Source organism: Epinephelus lanceolatus, chromosome 12, assembly GCF_041903045.1.
Source record: "Epinephelus lanceolatus isolate andai-2023 chromosome 12, ASM4190304v1, whole genome shotgun sequence".
Lineage (NCBI taxonomy): Eukaryota > Metazoa > Chordata > Actinopteri > Perciformes > Serranidae > Epinephelus > Epinephelus lanceolatus.
This window is the reverse complement of record NC_135745.1, coordinates 2,251,198-2,271,865: the sequence shown is the minus strand read 5'-3', so window position 1 is coordinate 2,271,865 and position 20,668 is coordinate 2,251,198. Positions and strand designations below refer to the sequence as shown.

The 20,668-nt window shown below is 39.6% G+C and overlaps 1 protein-coding gene across 3 annotated transcripts in view; it reads left to right on the top strand.

Annotated features, from left to right (window-relative positions):
- Positions 1-20,668, top strand: part of LOC117271765 (cadherin-12-like) — a 307,819-nt gene that overhangs the window by 52,938 nt on the left and 234,213 nt on the right. The window lies entirely within an intron of this gene.

Here is a 20,668-nt window from a genome sequence, read left to right as displayed (position 1 = left end):
AAAGGGGTCAAATGAGTATTAATGACATTGTAATGTTGAATGATACCAATACTTTTGAATATTTCAAGGTTCTTGAAAAGCTGCCGCTACACTGCAATGCTGCCTTAAATGTGTAAGAAGAAGGTGAAGTAGGAGTAGTTGGAAATGTGTGAAAAGGTTTAATTAGTTTGGATGTTATTGAAAAGTTGAATGACACCAATACTGTGGAATGTTTCAAGATTCTTGAAAAGCTCACGCTACACTGCAATGCTGCCTTAAATGTGTAAGAATGAGGTGAAGTATTAGAAATAGCTAAAAGAGTGGAAATGGGTCCAATTAGTGTGTGTGACTAACTGCATTCTTGAGCTCAGGCTGCCATGGTAATGTTACCATGTTGCTCAGTGACTCCTGTCTGAGGCAGTTAGTCTCATAGAGATTTAAGAGAGGTGTATCTCTCAAACTGCTGGCATTTCTTCAAAAACAATAACTCAAATCATTATAATTTGTATACCCTGAGAGAAAGGACAACCTGGGAAATAAGTAGTGTGAAATTTGTGTCTGTAGTCTGAAAATGTGAGCATGGTGGCAGGTTAGAAAACTGGCATGATCTTCTGTCCTCTAGAGATTTCTGGTCTCACTTAACATGGAGTTCAATGCATCAGTGGAGTTTCTCTCACTTTCAGGCTCACTGTGCCAAATGTGTACGTTTGATTGCTTCCAAAGTAAAATTGATGGAATAAGGACAAATTTACTCCATTTTGACTAAAAATGATGTATGTAGAGTGAAAATTGTGGCCATGGCAGCAAGTCAAAGAGAAATGTTTCAGAAGCTCTCTTTACTCCTTCAGTCAAGTACCCCACTCTAAAAGTCCATTCTCATTGAGGGCGAATATCCTTGTGGATTATTCTTGCGGAAAAATATAAAAGCTGATTTCATGGGTTCTTATGGAAGTTTGCACACCGGGGCGGAACTTTCGTGCGGTGAAAGAAGTTTCCACCCAGACTTTGACCCCCACGGAATTTGCCGGCGGAACTACACAGCTGGGCCAATGAAATTGTTTGTTTATAGTGACGTCATGCAGACCCGGGAGAGTCCAAAATCCAGTCAGGCAGGACAGTATGGGAGAAAGGTTGATAAACCTTAATTCACAGCACCCCGTCCTTTTTGATAAAAGACGGGATGATTTTATGAACAATGAATTCAAGGACAACGTCTGGCAGTCCAGTGTCCAGCTTGGTGGCTGTGGTGAGAGTGGTAAGTGCTAAAGAAAGTTGATGTTGACGCTTGTTAAATGTTAGCTTGCTAGCTTGCTGTTGCTGCTGCTACTCTTGTCCACGTTCACCCACACCCGTTCACACTGCGCGGACTTGGAACACAACAACGCGAAATTCCGCATTCTGTACCACGCCTGTGTGTATGGTTTAAATGTGGAAAAGCGCTGCGTGAATACTCCGCAAATCCGTGCCGCATTTCCGCATCGCAGCAGTGAGAATGAACCTTAACTCTGACACATTCCGCCCATCGAAACCCATTATAAAACCCAAGGAGGTGGTTTTTTACCATGCACCGAACAAATCTTAAATTTTTCAAAAAGTTTGAATGGGATTTGACAGTTGAATTGGATGTAAGAATGTACGAAAGATGAGGAACGTTTGAATGTAGTTTCTATGTGACTGTATGAATGAGGAGATTTGGAGGAGGTTTTGAAAATGCTTGGAAAAATCTGAATTTGTGTGAAGTTTGAAAATTCCTCCTGCTTGAAGGGGGCAAAATTCCCGAAAAACGCTGAATATTAAAAAGAGAAAAGAAAGTATAAATAATATTAAAAAGTTGAACAGCACACCATTCATAATTGAGCTGAACAGTTTGATGTTTGAATGGTTTTAATAAGTTGAAGTATTTGGAAGTAGTTACACCACAAAAAATGCAGCGGAATGATAATAATAAAGAATTTTTGCTGTAGAATAACAGAGGTTGTGAATGCTTTTGCATGGTCCAAGACATCAAGGTGGTGCCAAGCTATAAGTATCTAGGTGTACACCTGGATAATAAGTTGGACTGGTCCCTAAACACAGACGCTCTCTACAAAAAGTCAAGTCAAGTCAATTTATTTGTAGAGCACATTTAAAAACAACAGGCGTTGACCAAAGTGCTTTACAGAGAATTACAAATACAAACACATGAGAGCCATTAAAATACAAAGAGTAAAAATAAAATGAATTAAAATGAAGTAAGACATGTCTACGTGATCACAATTAAAATGCTAATGAGAACAGGTGGGTTTTTAGACGGGATTTAAAGATGTCAGTGGAGGGGGATGTTCTGATGTTCAGAGGCAGACTGTTCCACAATTTAGGACCAACAACAGAAAATGCTAGATCACCTTTAGTTTTTAAAAGGGTACGTGGAATGGAGAGCAGTGATTGGTCAGCAGATCTGAGTGGTCTGGAGGTGGAATAGGGGAGAAGAAGTTTTTCAGAAATATAACCAGGTGCCAGTCCATGCAGTGCTTTAAAAACAAATAAAAGAATCTTAAAATCAATTCTGTACTTCACTGGTAACCAATGAAGAGAGGCCAGTACAGGGGAGATATGGTCTCTCCTCTTGGTTCCAGTGAGGAGCCTCGCTGCTGCATTTTGAACCAACTGTAGGCGAGATAGGGCTGAGTGACTGAGTCTGGTATATAGAGAATTGCAGTAATCGAGGCGAGAGGAAATGAATGCATGAACCAAAGTCTCCAAATCTTTAACTTTTGCGATGGATCTGAGATAGAAGAATGCTATACTGACAACTGAATTGATTTGTTTGTCGAATTTTAAATCGGAGTCAAAGATGACACCAAGATTTCTTGCATGGGGCTTTACATTCATTGCCAGTGGCCCAAGGGCATTGATTGTAGATGTGAGACAGTCTGCAGGGCCGAATAACAGGACCTCAGTTTTGTTATGGTTTAACTGGAGGAAGCTTTTTGCCATCCGGATTTTTACATCCTCAATACAGTTTAAAAGGGAATTTGCACTGTATGGATTAGCCTGAGTGTCAGACTGAAGCTCCCAGAACCTTTAGTCTGACATGGCTTCCATTGAAGGCGATTTACAAGGGGGAGGGAATTTGATTTTTCCCTAACCAATCAGTAGAGATCAACGACTCACCCAGAATCTGACGTCATTAGTATCCATGCCTCGGGGGTGCCGAAAACAAGCAAGCATTGCCCGTTTAAAATGTCTCTGTCATCGTGCACGCCCAGCTGCATCGCCGTTAAATCCAGTTTAGCAGCTTCCTTAATTTGGTCGTCCATTAACGCGAGTAGTGGCGAAATACTTCGATAGCATCGTTGATGTGGTCTGTAGGATCTGTAGCGGTCACCATTGTTGCTGTCCTCACCAGTTACCCACCGGCGTACAGCTTGACATCAGCGTGGCGCTGATTGGCTAATCACTAGACCCCCGGCGTTCATTGGTCCGTCCATCGTTTGGACAAGATAAATCGCAAATTCATTGAAGTATGCCAGACCAGTAATGCAAGCCTACTCAGTTGAGTGGGCAGGGTCTATGGTCTGGAACCAGGCTATGTATGGATTGCATGATTTTAGTGGAAGATAAAGCATTTTTATGCAGACGACACGTCTGCATAAAAATGATATAGGACATCATGTTTTCTAAAAATGTATAGTGAAAATAAAATAGGGCCTAAAATGGAGCCTTGAGGTACTCCACAGGAGATGGGAGCGGAGGAAGAGGACATGTTATTTATTTTAACAGAGGCAGTTCGGTCCTGAAGGTATGAGGCAAACCACTGAAGAGCCTGTCCCTGAAAGCCAACAACATGTTCAAGGTGATGCAGGAGAATGGAATGATCGACTATATCGAATGCTGCTGAGAAATCTAAAAGAATTAAAACAGTGCAATTTCCTGAATCTAAAAACAAGGACAGGTCATTTGTTATCCTCAAAAGAGCAGACTCTGTACTATGGTGTTTCCTAAAACCAGACTGAAATGTATCAATTTTGGATAAAAAGAGAGCTTTGAAATCGGATGGTGATTGTGGAGAACAGATGAATCTAAGTTGGGGTTTTTGAGTAGAGGGTGAATGACAGCATGTTTAAAGCAAGCAGGGACAGAGCCATTTACCAGAGAACTATTGATTATTGATAGAATATTGTGTCCAATAGTGTTCAGGGTTTCCTTAAGTAGGCATGAAGGAATAGTGTCTAAGGGACATGTGCTAGGGTTCATATTATGTGACACTATATGTGTCAAAGAGGAGAGAGAGTTTGGTGCAAAGTTGTTGAGAGCTGAGGAACACAGGCTTAAGCTTGATGGATCATAAGAGGGTGGTGAGATCTGGGCTCGTATATTGTCAATTTTGCTGATGAAAAATTTGAAGAAATTTTTCACAAATTTCTGGTGTTGTTTCATGGCAGGTTGTGACTGTGGGGTTAAGAACTGTGTTAATTGTTTTAAATAAAACTTTAGGTCTCTGTGCATGTTTAAGGATGATACCAGAAAAATATTTGGTTCTCTCGGCTTTGACACAGAGTTGATATTTAGCCAAACAGTTTCTCAGATGTTGGTAGGACACTTGGAGTTTATCTTTTTTCCACTTACGCTCTGCTCTTCTGCTTTCCTGTCTGGCCGCACGAGTTGTGGAGTTAAACCAGGGCTGAGTTCTAATCTTAGTTTTTCTGATTTTGTAGGGGGCAATTGAATTAAGAATACTGGTGCATGTGTAATTGAATACAGTGACCAGTTCTTCCATGTCCAGACCTGCAGGGGGAGCTTTAGTAAGAGCAGAGGAGAAGGCATCAGAAAACTGTTTGGCAGTGTGAGGGGTAATAGACCTGCAGTAGTTTCCTGGCAGACTGGGTTTAGGAGTCTGGGAGGGAAGAGAGGTGGAAAACATAACGGGCCAGTGATCAGATAAACTGACATTGTTTATCTGAACATTGGGAACTGCGATGCCAAGGGTTAAAATAAGGTCAAGAACATGACCTTGTACATGAGAAGGACCCTTGACTAACTGAGTAAGATAGCCATCAGGCTTTATAATTCTTTGACATATAATAGATGAACTGACAGATAATTGAATTTCCCCTTGGAGATGAATAAAGTTATTCTTATTAAATTTAAGATCATGTTTAACACTTTAAAAATATTAAGATTGATTTTAGTTTTCAGGTCCTATACATGGGAAGGACATCACAGCAGCTCCTTTGCCTCTCCAATATGTACATTTTTGGAATAATGATGGTTGCCAGCAAAAAAGCAATCACGTAATAATGGTTTAATCAAGAACCACCCACTTTTACTGGTTGTTCAAATGTGATGCCTGAAATTTTTGTTGTGTAAAAATTAACCTTTGAATTGAGACTCACAACAGCCTTATTTAAAAAAGTTGGAAAGAATGGATTGGATTTATTAAGCCATATATAATAGATTTTAAGTAAGTGCTGGCAGCTGTACTGAATAATAGAGTGCACTGTTGTTGATTTTTTGCATGATGTTAACTCTATGCACTGTCATGCCATGGGCTCTTGGTGGTGATGCCTTCAATGGGTGGTTATAGATCTATGTAAAACGCCCAAACCAGATATTTCAAGAGGTGCTGTGATGCACTGCGATACTGCCAAAACCCAAAGAAATGTTGTGATGCAGTAGTTTGATCATATCGCCCATTACTGCTGTAACTACCCCTGGTGACCTGCTACACTTGGACCCTAGGGTCTAACAAAATGTTAACATAGCAAGGCAAGCCAGTCGCTAATGCCCTTAGTTCAAAAGGAAAACAACCAGTACTTTGAGATGGCTGTCAGAGGTGGCAGAGGCATGAACATGTTTTCACGTCTCATGTGTAACAGGTGGTGTGTTCCATGCTTTATTAGGGGCCGGGCAGCCTAAGCTGCCAGGACCCTATTGTTTTGCTGCATGTTCTTCTTCTTCCGAGGAAATCATACTTCCCATGTGCAAAAAATCACCAATCTTTGCACAAAGGTCCAGTCCCATGCCAGATTGCCTCAGCTGCAAAAACAGGCCAATAGTCCTGATGGTGGCGCTACAGCAAGCTTCTAAAGTTCAAATTTTTGAAAATTCACAACAAATCAACCATATGTGCCACAGATTTGCAACTTTCACCAAAATGTAGCCCCAATACTGAAGAAATGTTTGTACATTTAAACCTATTGCAAATTATGAAGTCCATCACTCTGTTTTTTTTTTTTCAAAAACTGTAAAACTTATTAAACCTATCTCCTCCCACAATTTTTGCTCAATTGACACCAAACTTGCTACAGAGCATCTTCAGACTGTCCTACACAAACAATCCACACAGATTTTTGATTTATCAAAAATTGAGCCTACAGTTCATCAAAATGTTTGACTGTAAATGGTATTGTAAACATATACTTGCAAATTCTTGCTAAATACATTTTCAATGTTCATTAAAAAAAAGACAAAATTTTGGAGTCATGGTAGATGATGTTTGGAAAATATCAGAATTTTATCTCAAAAACTGATTTTTTTACAGCATTTTGAATTTTTGAATTTCTGTTTGCCAATTAGCTCAGTGAGATAGAGGATGGTTCTTGGTGTTGAAGATTGTGAGTTCAAGCCTCAGCTCGTGCAACATTTCCATATGAGAAATCTACCCAAACTTTTCATAAAGGTCCAGTCCCATGCCAGATGTCCTCAACTGGAAACACAAGACAATAGTCCTGATGATAGCGCTACAGCAAGCCTCTAAATTTCAAAACTTTGAAAATTCATAACAAATCAACAATATGTGCTACAGCTTTGGAACTTTCACTTTGAAATTTGCTTTTCCATGGCATGGATGGCTACTGTCTGGCACCCTGATGCTTGGCTTAGTCAATCTGTGAAGCCACACATGAACTGTCACTTGCCAATTAGCTCAGTGAGATAGATGACGGACCTCAGTTTCACAAGTTGTGAGTTCAAGCCTCAGCTAAGGCAGAACGGACATTCTAATGTGAAAATCCTATGTTCAGGCATCATGCTATGTGGATAGAGACTACCAAGGTTAAAATAATTATGATCCAGGCAGTTTTGCGGAGAGACAAATACTCTTTATCAACACTTTTCCCTGTTATCCCTTGTCTCTTTTCCCTGTTTATTTGGCTTAGCTATCAGTCAATATGCAGAGTCCATCCAATAGCTACTTTTACATTTTAAAAAATGTTTTCATCTTTGTCACCATGGATAATGTTTAGCTTTATGCTAGATCAGGCCAGTTTGTTCATAATTGCAAGCAGTTAATGTTATTCTTACTTTCTTGTTCTTGAGTTTTTTCTTTCCTTTGTATATTATGAGTCTGATCACTTCAGCCACTCATCCACAATTTGAAGGGCATGCCATAATTATATGATGTAACTTCTATGTTGTGATATGCTTGGTTTTAATGAGTGTGTGTTGCTCAGAATTGCCTAATTTTGCCTAAAATTGCCCGGCCCCGACCATTGCTGCGCAGCAGCTATAATTTCCTAATTGCTCTGGGTAAGAGTATTACCGTACTATTAGCTAACTGTTACCATTGGTGAATGCTGGTTCCAGTTCAGTACCGGAAGTCACCTTCATAATTATGCAGTGTATCATGGGGGCTAGGAATAAGGTGAATAGTCTTGCAACTAGACCAGGTGAGATAGATCTTCCCGATGACCCAGCTACTCCCACAAGGCTCCTGCAGGGAGAGTTCAAAGAGTCCAGCAAGAGTGTTGTTAAAGCAATCAGACTCCTGCTATGATTATGTCATTCTATTAACAGACTGCTATAAATAAATACATTTTGCAGGTAAGCAATTGGCACCCATGAATGTTACATTACCCCCATCTGCTGAACTGTCCCTTTCCCTTTGTATTCTAGAATTTTCATGACGATGTGTAAAAAAGGTATAAGACACTAATGTTCCTAAATCAAATTCACCAGTGATGCATGAAAGGTTATACTATATCATTTACCAGGAACTATATGTGAAGAGGTTATACAGTATAGCAGCATCAGACTGTCATCTTGACATGAACTAAAGCTCAACCTACATCAAACAGTTGCCTATTAACAGGTTGGTTGTTTAGAGACAACACTTGGTCTTAGAGCACTTGGTGACTCAATCAAATATGTATAGATGTTAGAATAAGCAATATTCAGCCACAGTGTTGAGTTATTGATCCACTAGGATGGGGGATGACTAAAGGGGCATGACAACAACCAACCTTCCTTTATTGAGGTATTGTGAATGCTCAGGTTCATGGAAGGGTAATATAACAATTATTAGACATCTATAAAATAAACCTTTGTTTGACAAGAAATAAATGCATAAACACATGTCAAAATTAAAATCCAAACACGTCAAAAGCACTGACATCAATATGAACTGGAGTGTGTATTATCGAACTGGATGCATTCAGCTGCCGTGATGACTTCTGCATCACTGACTAACTGTGTGGACTGTAAACTAGCATTCATTACACTGTTGTACCACAACAGCCTAGATCTTTCAGTCATCACCGTCCAACAGGCAAAGCATATAACAGCTTCAACTTCATCAGCCTTGCTCTAGGACATTGACAATTCCACCCCTCCCTGGTAGGGAAACTTCATTACCTGGGGTTCGTGGCCTGGTGCCAAGTGTGATGCAAACCTCAACTTACCGGTCCTGCCTGAAGTTGAATGTGAGCTGGTCCCATCTGAAAAACAGCTGCAGCTACATTTTGACAGATTACATCACTGAGGACGGTCTGCCATAACTTTAAGTATTTCACACCCCAGGTATGACCTTGGTGTCCAAAGAGGTTACAAGAGGAGCAGTTGTGGTGTCATTTTGCATCATACCCTTGGGATACAACACATGTGCAATAAACTCTGGTTGCATTCACCAAAAGGCTCAGTAGCTGGCACATGGTCAATGTGTCTTACCCCATAGCTCCACTGGGGTCAGAGACAATGTTGTAGCCTCTATTTAATAGCCTTGTTGTTTTCTAGCTGGAGTTAGCTATTGTATTGGTAGGCTTTATCACTACATACCACTGCAGAATGCCATGGCAGCTAAGTGTCTGAAGTTTCTTTAAAAAGCTTTCCAATTGTGATGGCATTGATAAACAAGTTTAAAAAAAAAGAAGGTTTGATGTGGTGGGAAAAAATTCATCCATCTGCTTTGCATGGTCCTGACGTGAAAGTTCAGTGCTTAGTTGATGCCTCTGTTCAACTTTTCTGCATAATCTATAAGCTTTTTCTATATATCAAAAAATGAAAATGAATGAATTAAAATTAAATACTTTTAAAAACATCTTGTCATTAAAAACTGCAGGTAACAACAAATTTTGGCAAAATGTTTACAATTTAGAAATAGAATATATCTTTATTGTCCACCAGGAATTTGTCTTCGGCTCAAATAGCAAACAAACATAAAGTAAACAAACAAGGTAATTTAAACACTTAACACATTAAATCAGCTCATTGTCTGTCTATGGTTTAAAACTCACTCATCAGTCACTTTTTTTAGTTAAGGATAATGATGGCATAAGCCGATGGGATGAAGGACTTCTTAGAAATATTTTTAGTTGCCAGAGGGAGTCTATAATGCCTCCTGGAGTTCAGGAGAGGGTGGGAGCTATCTGCCAAGATAGTCCTTGCTTTCTTCCCTGTCCTTTCTGTAAAGAGTTGGGTCAAGGGCTTTTGTGGCCCTTTTACTTGCCATTGTCACAACCCCAGAGAGTTTATTCTTGGATGTACAGTTAAGATGACAATACCAGGCTGAGAAGTGAGAGGTTAAAATACTCTCAAACATAGTTTTGTACACTAATTCTAAAATCTTCTGGCTAATACCAAGGCAGCTGAGTTTCCTAAAATTGAATCACTGTGAGCATCTCTTGAAAATAAACTCAGTATTGTCAGAGAAACTTATATGGGAGTCCAGGGGTCTCATTTATAAACATTGCATGCACACAAAACGAGACCTAAGTGAGGGATAAGGTACTTCCCATGGAAAAGTTGCAATCTGTAAAAACAGACTTGATGGAAGAAACTTTGACCTATGGTTACGAACATTTTTGGGATGAGAGATTGGCGATGCAGATGTTGAGGTGGAAGCCTGATTGTAGAAAATTATAATATATATATTATAATATATAAAATATTTTTTTGCACATTGTATTTTTGGCATTTGTACCTACATACATCTTTGGATCCTATGCACTATTTAAAAAAATGAGACCTCAGAACTGTACCAGGACTCTACCAAGGTATTTTAAGTTTTCCACAGTTTCAACATGTTGGCCATCAAGTGGCTCTGTCCTCAGACCCTGCTTTGTGCAAATAATCCATTCTTTAGTCTTGACCACATTAATTTCTAACTTGCTGGTGTGACACTATATTTGACCAACAATCTAAAATATATCTCATTCATCATAAATTCAATGGTAAACAGAGAGAATAGTACAGGAGAAAGAACACGTCCCTGTGGGCAGCCTGTGCCCACAGTGAGTACGTCACTTTGTCGGTCAAAATGCAGTGATTCAGCCTGTTCACCTCCTGCTGCAGAAATATTTCTCGTGATTTTTTTTTTTTTTTTTTTTTTTTTTTTGCATGTGTGTGTGTGGAGTGTGCTATTGTTCTACCTCATAAAACTGCTTTTGTTGTTTCCAGGAGAGTATTTGCAGTTATTTAAGGGGTGCTGTTGGTTTCCAGAAAGGATACCCATTCTTGTTCAAAGTGGTCTTTCAGGAGTGAGGCAGTGAGATGCTATCCAGGCAGGGTATATGGGTTTATTCCCATTATTAGTTTGTGCATGGTCCGAAATAATAATACTATTGATCATGGATTCTATTGCTATGTGCGTAAGTGAGCTATTGATCAGAAAATAGTCAATGTGAGAGTATATTTTGTGATATGCTGAGCAGTAGCAACATTCTCTGTTGTCTGGGTTGTGTAGTCTGCAGGTATCCATAAGTCGACATTCTGACATATTCTGACACATTCCTTCCCACTCGTCATCAACAACTAAACAATATGTGTCAGAATGGGTTGGATTCAATTTAATGGTTACGGACATGCAGCTTACTGTAAAATCCACTGTAAGTGACTGATGCTGGGTGAGTCTGTCTCTCTCTAGCGCTGTTCTTAGTATCATTATCAGTCCTGTCATTATTACTCATAGAGCTGTTAAACAGGACATGCATGTACACAGAAACATGAACACTCTGGTTAAAGGTGAAGTATTTAAGATTAAGGGGGATATGGTGGCATCTAGAGGTGAAATGCAGATTGCAACCAGTTAAAACTTCCCGTGGTTAGAATTCCTTCAGTGTTCATTGTCCGGGTGGGTTTCATCAGGAGCTGAATTATCCACAGAGGTCTCTTCCTCTCTATAACAAACAGAGCCTGTAATTTAAACTGGTAAAAACACTGAATAATACAGTTTCATGTCACAAATCCATGTATTTCTGACGCAGTTTGGCATATCGCTTCAGGCAGCTAATCCAACACATGCTAATGTGTGGTAAAATTTCTTCTCAGATAACATAAGATCCAGATGTTCAGGAGGTGTTGGTGGTGGAGGTGTAACTTTGCAGGTGGTGTAACTTTGTTGCTGCTCATTGCAGTTGGGTTTCTTAGTATGGTGGCTGACATGAAAACACATAAACACAAATGGCCCTGTGTGGAGCCAGTGTTTGGTTTGTCTGTTCTGGGCCAGAGTCCTGCATGGGTCCATTTTTGAAAACCCACACCCGCCCATACCTGTAAAGCTCAATACCAGATCCAACCCATTAAACGTCATTATGTCTGAGTCAAAGCTGCAGCTCCAGCTGAGGAAAAGTCTCTTTCACTGGCCTTAATGCTTACTTAATGCTGGAATGTTGAAAGCATTCTGCTCAATTACTGCCAGGTTAGGAAATATTTTAGCATGCTCCTTCCACTACCAGAAAACCTCAAAAGTATCCTCCTTGGGTGTCTTGAACTGGATGTAGGCTGCCACCTTATCATTGGGCTGCAAAGTTTCATTGCTGGAGTCCTCCACGTCAGTGACCAATGTGATGACAGGGTCAAACGTTTGACTTATGTCATTGACTCAAAATAAAAGGAACTGCGGCTTAATAATAGTGATTTAGATGTCAAAATATTACACATATACTGCACATCTATTTAATTTGTTTTATTCTGAAATATAAAAGCTATGTTTTTGTTCACACCTGCTGCCTGCCCACGTGTAGTTCATTTGTACATGTACATCTTCCCGTGAATTTATACATGTATCTTTTTTTTCCCGATTCACAGCTTTTTTGGTTTGGGTACCTGATGCAGGGCTCTGTACTGGGCTACTGTAGCAACATGGCAGTGCAACATGGCAATCTCCATAAACAAAGACATGCTTTCTATGTTGATATAAACGGCTCATTCTAAGGACATATCAGTTCTAAACTTAAGAAAACATACTTATTATATTATGTTCTATTTCTGCCAATATATCCCCTTACACACTGGTCCTTTCAGATTCGGACACTCTCATCAGCTCAGACTGTAGTCAACCCACATAAGATAGCACTTTTTCATGTGAGGTATCTCTCCTATGAAACATTTGTTACAAATGGCTTCATTTTTTTCTCCAGCAAATCTGGATTTTATGTTTTTTACGAGTCTTGGTTATGTTCTAATGACTGCAGTCAGCTCAGTGAGCCGTGTTTAAGCAGCTTAATGGTTCATAACCCATTATTGTGGTTCCTGTGGCTTAAAATACCCTATCACAAATCAGTCTTGTGATAAAGTGTGACAAGGTTGTTGTCTGTGGTGATTTTCACATTCATGTTGATGAGCCATCCAGTGTTCTTGCCTATGATTTTTATTTTGGACTCTTTAACCTCATGTGTATTGCCCATCACAAACTTGTGGTCCTACCCTTGATGTAATTTTCACTCTGCGAGTATTGTGTCAATCTTGGAGTGTCCTCACACTCACACACCAATGGAACGGCCATCCAGAGCAATTTGGGGTTCAGTATGTTGTCCAAGAATACTTTGACATGTGCACGGGAGACTTTTTTTTTTTTTTTCCATTGAATTTTATAGTGCAATACAAGTGGCCACCAACAAGACATACAAACGGAGCATAAGACACAGCACAAGACAGCGGGGAGAACTAGTCTTAAACAAACAGAAACAAAAGGGGAAACAAATAGTAAAATACCATATATGGAGAGAGCGGATCACTGGCAACAAACAAGATAAACATAACCCACATAACAAAGCATTTATGTAATTATTTTATAATCAGAGAATGAAGACCATTTTTAAGTTGAAAATGTGTGGGTAGTGTGTGTGTGTGTGTGTGTGTGTGTGTGTATGAGGCGATGTGTGTATGCATGAAACCAAGTTTAGTGATCTGGGTCGGTTGAAGCGTGGAGTAGAGTGTGTTGGCCTTTGTGGTGGACAGAGAAAAGAAAAAAAGGTAGCACTACATAATACGGCCCGCGTCCTTAGTGTGTACCTCCTGTTCACTTACCACCTACTTTACCCCAACTTCCACAGATGTACAGTGTAACTCCCGCTCACTTCCTGCAAGTATTTCCCTGTGTCTTACAGTATAACTAGACTGCTCCTTAGAGTGTACCTCCCATTCACTTATGTCCTACTTTGCCCGGACTTCCATTGTAACTCCTGGTCATTTCCCACCTACTTTCTCCAGTCTTACAGCATAACTCGTGGCCACTTACCACGTAATTCGCGGAACTTAAGGTATAACTTCTGAATCATTTTAAATATATTGAATGAAATAGTCTACTGTCCAATATAAACAAATGCTTTTGCCCTTTGCTCATGGCAGTTGTAACAGTCATTTTTTGTATGTGTCAGCAGGCAAGCTTCACTCATATTCCAGGGATTTATTATGTTTTGTCTTATAGCCTACTTAATTGTATGATTTGGAGTAAGAATATGTTGAGAAATGGGTACATATTATGGAAATTGGCTCACAACAGGCCGGCTGGTATACAAAGCAAACTTACCTCTCTCAAATGCACATCTGTGGAAGTCTTGTAATGTCATCCCAGGACGAAACACAAATAATACAGTAATTGTAAGTTTTAATCCTTTATTGTGACAAATGCACTATTTAAGTCAGAAGTCAAGTGGAAAAGGTCGTCATGATACTACTACCACACTGGAGTGTGACGCTCAAGTGATGGTGATGGAAGAATGGATGGGCTCCTGCGGTTAAAAGGTGATCTTGATCCAACTCCTTGGGTCAAGGCAGAGATCAGGTTCATGGGTGGCTCGCCATCTCTCTCATCAGGTAGAATCTCAAATCCATATGTAATTTTCCATAGGATCTCAAAAACCTCACCTGTGTAGAAACAGAGCCATTACTATTTTGCATCATTAACTTCAAATGTTTTATGGCCATAATCAATATCACATAAATACATCACAGTAACACAAAGTGAGCAGATGAATAGCTTTTAACTGCACAATTTTTCTCAGCATGGAATACTTTATCCTGTCTTTACATTTCACATCATGAATTATTAGCCTTTGAATCCATAACGTGATTATTAAACATATTAATCAACTACAAATAATACGCATTTCCTTTTGAACTACAAAGTTAATGTTTTTAACCATTTGTTTAACATTTTTCAACTTAACTATGAATAACAAAATCATGTATGCTATTAACACGCATATTTTGAAACTGTAGTCTACACCAGTACACACACTGTGTTACGCTTGACTATTCATCGTTAATAACATCCATAACCAACTGTAATGGTGAAAAAGTATACAGTACACTACTAACACAAATACAAACGGCAATGACCTCGAGGCAAAACAACTGTAGCATTTTACACTTACGAGTAAGTTTGGACTGGACTCTGAGGCACTGCTGCATCCTATGCAGTACGGCTTCAGAGCTAATCATTCAACAGAAACAGCGTGCTACTACTTCATTGATAACATTAAATCCAATCTAGACAAAGGAGGAGTTGTAGGAGCAGTGTTTTTGGACTTGCAAAAGGCTTTTCACACGGTTAATCATTCTATACTTCTGTCAAAGCTGTCCAAATACAAACTGTCCATGAATACTCTTAACTGGTTCAAGTCATATCTGTCAGGTCGTACTCAGTGTGTGCAGGTAAATAATGTAATGTCACCGTCAAGAGCGTGTACCATGGGAGTTCCACAGGGTTCAGTCTTAGGCCCATTACTCTTTAGTTTATATATTAATGATCTTCCATCAGTATGTGATGATGTGAACATCGGGATGTATGCAGATGACACAGTCATCTACACACATGGGAGAGATGCTGCACAAGTGGCAGATAAATTATCTCTTGTCATGGAGAAAGTGGCAAAGTGGCTCCAGGACTCATATCTCATCCTTAACGTAGGGAAAACAGCCACCATGTTTTTTATGAACAAACAAAAAGGTAGGGCAGGGCAGCTTCCTCCAGATGTAACTGTGTTTGGAGAGAAAATAAAAACTGTTGATGAGTTCAAGTATCTGGGCTTAACATTAGATCCAACTCTCAGTTTTAAAAAACACATAAAAAGGATGAGCCACACCTTGAAATATAACCTAGTTACTTTTAGATATATAAGAAACTCTCTCACAGACGAGGCAGCTAAGACCTTTCTGCATGCTATGATTTTGTCCTACTTCTCATATTGTATAACTTGCTGGTCCCAAACAAATCGTACAACTCTTATGCCACTTGTATCACTCTACAAGCAAGCACTGAAAACATTTGATAAGAAAACGCTAATGTATCATCACTGTAACATACTCGCTAAACATAACATGATGAACTTGAGAACTTCGTGATGTATTCCAATCTACGGCAGGTTTTTAAAATTATCCATGGTACTGCACCTCCCCCACTTAAAAAATTCATTCAGCTCACTTTGGAGCAGTCAAACAGAGCCACTCGATCAAGCTCAAGGGGACATATCCCCAAATGTAAAACGGCTTTTGCCCAATCATCCTTCTCCTATAAGGGAATAAGAGAATGGAACAAGCTCCCCACAGACCTGAAAATCTGTGTTAGCATTAAGGACTTTTCTAGAGACTTAACAAAAATACATTCTGAGTAAGCAAATGTGCCAGCACTGATCTGGATGCATCATAACGTTCTCATTTGTGATCCGAGTTTATAACTGTGTGGGGCTACTGGGGGGAGGGGTGTTCGGGACAGGTGGGGTGGTTGGGAGGATAGATGCAGCACTTTAGTGGGTTATGGGAGGGGGGTATGAATCATAAGCACTTTAGTTGGTGGGATATGACTTGTTGTTTTTTTTTTGTTATTTGTTATTTTATGTGGGACCGCAGATGGAAACTAGCTGTCTCTTCTTGTGATTCGAGATTAATGTTTATAACACATGGTCCCTGTTAAATAAAATTATTAAAAAAAAAAAAAAAAAAAGAAAGTTAGTGTGGTATAGAGGGAAGCACACATTTTACATGGCAGACGCCGATATCATCTGTAGCATGAGCTAACATCGCTAGCTGCGTTAGCATTAACTCATCAAGACATTGATAAATGCGGTAAAACCCCCATCGCACAAGTCCTCGGTTCCTCCCTCATGTCTCCCGCAAGTATCTCGGAGTGTTAGCTTTGTGTTTACATCAACATTTCTCACTGTAGACATTGTGTAATTTCACTCGTTTCTCTTTGTCGTCTGCTCGTGTCATTCCTGCGCCTATTAGTATTTTTTTTTTTTTTTTGATTGATTGATTTTTATTTTCTTAGAAGAGTGTCATGCACCGAATTTAAATGCCCAGCCCACATGGACTTATAAGACACTACAAAAACAAAACTTCAAGATCAAGACAGGATACTTAGTACATAAATGGCTCAAAACATCTGACCACAGTGGTGAAGGCAAAAGGCCAAGCAGAAACAGCTTAGTTAAAATAACCATAGACTAGAGTCTTTAACGCCTTTAAACATAAAGAGTCTTCTTATGCAATTGGAAGGCATTCCAGATAAATTGAGCTAGATGAAAGACCTTATTTGTAAACAAAAAAAGAAGTCTTGACTCATTGGACATAAGAAGTAAATCAGAACATTCAGCTGCAATTTTACAAAAAAATTCATGTCTAAGATCATGGTATAATGGACAATAAAACAGAAAATGCATTTCATCCTCGACCACCCCAGATCACATAGTTGACACTTCCTATCTTCTTCTGGAACAGAATAAAAACGACCAGTTTCCACTGCCAGAGGTAAGATACCACATCTCAACTGGGCGCAGACAGATCTCAAAGCTCTGGTCAGGTTAAGAGTGACATAGCGCTCTGGCTGATAGATGGATTTTATGTACAAAATGTTCTCAATATAGGCTTATATAAGACCTCTTCGGCCCATCTCTGATTATAATTAGCAAATAATAATGCTTTGATCTGCTTAACACTGCAAGGTAATCTATTTCTATATACATATATAAGATCTGCTTCTTCAAAAACTCCAGCAAGCTCTCATGCCCAGGAGTGGCCATTCTGAAGATCCCAAATAAAAATTTGTCTAGTGACTCTACTATCAGGCATGCTAATTAATCTATTCCAGAGCCGCACCATATCCATATTGGGGGCCAGTTTATGTACACCAAGAAAACAGCGCATAGCTCTCTTCTGAACAGCATCATTTATAGAAAGTTTACAAAACTCCACACACCAGCTGCATAATCAGAGATAGGGCAGACACAAGAATTATATAATTGTATGAATGTTTTATAGCCTAGATCCCTGCATAGTTTCACCTTATTAAGGATTGCTCCTAAGGCCCTCCCCGCAGAATCCGATAAGATTTTAATTCCTTCTTGGAAAGTAAGATGTTCATCTAAGGTTAAACCAAGGTATTTACAATGCTCAGTACATAACAAACAATTTGAACCACAATGAAATTTAAAATTTGTTTTTAATGATCCTTTTTTCCTAAAGTACATGACCTGAGATTTGTCATTATTTATCTTCATTCTCCAATTACTGCACCAACTATAAACAATATTCAATACATTTTGGAGATCAGTCTCAGATTCTGCAAGGAGGACTATATCGTCTGCGTACAGTAAAGTGCCAACGGTGATATCACCTAATCTAACACCAATATTTGACTGCTTGATTTCCAACACTAAATCATTAATATAAATGGCGACAATGTGGGAGAGAGCAAGTCCCCTTGTTTAACACCAAATAAAGTTGGAAACCAGCCTGTTCTGCATTCATTGAGTTGAACACAGGCCACTGGATTTTGGTAAAGAGATTTCAAAGCATAATAAAGCTTCCCATCTATACCAGCTTTCAGTAATTTAAGGTGAAGCAAATTATAATCTATACAGTCAAAGACTTTATGAAAATCAATAAAGCAACAAAAAGTAGCCCTCCCTTCCTTAATTCCAGCATAAACAATAGTACATAGTACCGGTACTAGTACAAGTTTAACCGAGTTAAAAAATAAAATCATATATACATATATATGATTTTATTTTTAACTCGGTCACGGAAGTCATTTAAAATGCAGCGAAGCATAATATCCTACTTAAATTAAAACATACTGATGTAACACTCAAATTAGGTTTTTAAAAAGTGCAAGTACACAAAAAACTAAATGTCAGTCCTTGCTTTTCACCTCTAATGATCCAGTGGCTATAAGTGCTTGGTTTTTATTTACATATTATTTAGCGTATTTGGAGAGCATTTTCCAAGTTAGATCGTCACTTTTTAAACATGACAGGCTTTGTCATAGTGTGCAGTGTGGTGCAGACTGTAATGTGGCACTGAATATGTTTGTAGACTCGTGGAAAAGGAACAAGAAACACTGATAAATATGCTTGGGTATTTTCAAGGCAAGCTGAAGGTAACCAGTTGTCTCAGGTCAGCCCAAATCAAAATGTTACCTGGATGCTGACGTAACTTACTAATACCCGAGGAAAGCTGTGCGCTCTGTGCGTCTCAGTGGCTCACACAGGTAGACATGCGGTTTGTGTTATATTGTCTTTTGTTGACGTGATATCGAGTCCAGCCTGAAGCAAATTTGTGTATATCATATTTTCTTTCCTTTCTTTTTTTAATGTCGCTGGTATGTAGTGCTCACTTACAGAAGCATATTCGCTGTGGTAGATGTGGGCTGCGACTTTAAAATCGCCAGTAATATGTTGTGTATGTTTGTGAATTTGTGACGAATCTGCTGACGGAGGCGAAGCACATCTGCGGCTGTTCGGTAAGGAAACCAGTTAAATTGGAAACCAGTAGGGACACAACACCGGCCAAAACGGCAACAGCAGTAGCATACATTCAGCATGTCCGTTGTTTACATGGCGCACCGGAGAACTTCTGTTCCCAAACATTAACGTCCCTCCAGACACACCCCACAGGTAGGAACCAAAATCACCCTATAACAATAGTAATGATACATCAATCCCACAACAATGACTATCCCCACAATGACCCTAACAGTCATGTTCAAACAGTGAAATACAAAACCAACCTCTCAAAATAAATGTAATACAATAACTCAGATTACACTAGCATTTAAAAATGGGTTGAGAGGATAAAGTGCAACACACACTGCCGCTGTACGCCGCACGTCAAAACGCCCACCTCCATTATATTCTATGAACCAACCCACACTGGCGCCGGCCGACGCGCCGCTCTGCTTCAGCCCACTGCTCTATTTCCAGCGCGGCCGGCGCTCATGGCGGCGCTGCGAGAAAAGCCTTTTATGTACGTCTCGTCTCGTAGGATCAACTCCAGTTGTTTCAAATTTTTAATAAGATGATTTTGATAAGAAACTCACCCGTGAAATTCAAGTTGTTGTTGCCTCAAAGTTTTTCCTCTTCTTCGTCTGTTACTAGCAGTTGGCAACCGTTGGCAACTAGTGTACGTACAGCCACCTAGCAGGCTGGGGTGGGAAATACATGTTGGCGGTGCCGCTGCGCGCCGCTGCCAGTGTGTGTTGGGTGGCGGCCCTTGACGGCCACAGCGCCGCACCGGCGGCGGTGTGTGTTGCACTTTAGAGGCCTGCCGCATATTCCACTCCAGAACATTTTTAGAATCAATCATCCTTTCAAAGAACAAATTGTCCCATTCATCCACTTTGCCTCCAGAAAATAAAAACCAAAAGTCTGTTTCCCATTTTTTCAAAACACAATCAGTCTCGAAAACAGAGGATCCATTTTCTAACACCACTTCCATTGGGATAGATTTAACTCTTTTAGGGCCCAAATCATTAATTACTTTCCAAAATGTTTGGGGGTTATTTGTTTGCAGCTGCTCTATTTTTAAAGCTAGCCCCCTCTCACATTTTGTTTTGCAAGCCCTCAGATTTCTATCAAAATTGTGTTGTCTCACTTTAAATTCATTTCTTAGCAGCTGTTTTTTGTCACATCTTTACCATCCCACTTTAGAAATGAGGAGGGTTGAAAAAACATTTCTAACCACATTACCTTCAACTCTGTGTTCCAATAAGGCTTATATTTCCTCGAGAGTCGCCCTCTTTTCAGGGTGGGCCTGAATAAATTCTCACCAGATTCAGTCTTTTTATAAATATAGTTGCAAAGATCATCATACTATTTATCAATATCTTGCAATACAAGCTCCTCGCTGAGAGGTGGGACTTTCTACCTTTAACCAATGGGAAGTGTGCACCTCCCTGTTTGACCAATGACAGCTGGTCTAAGCAGAGTGACTG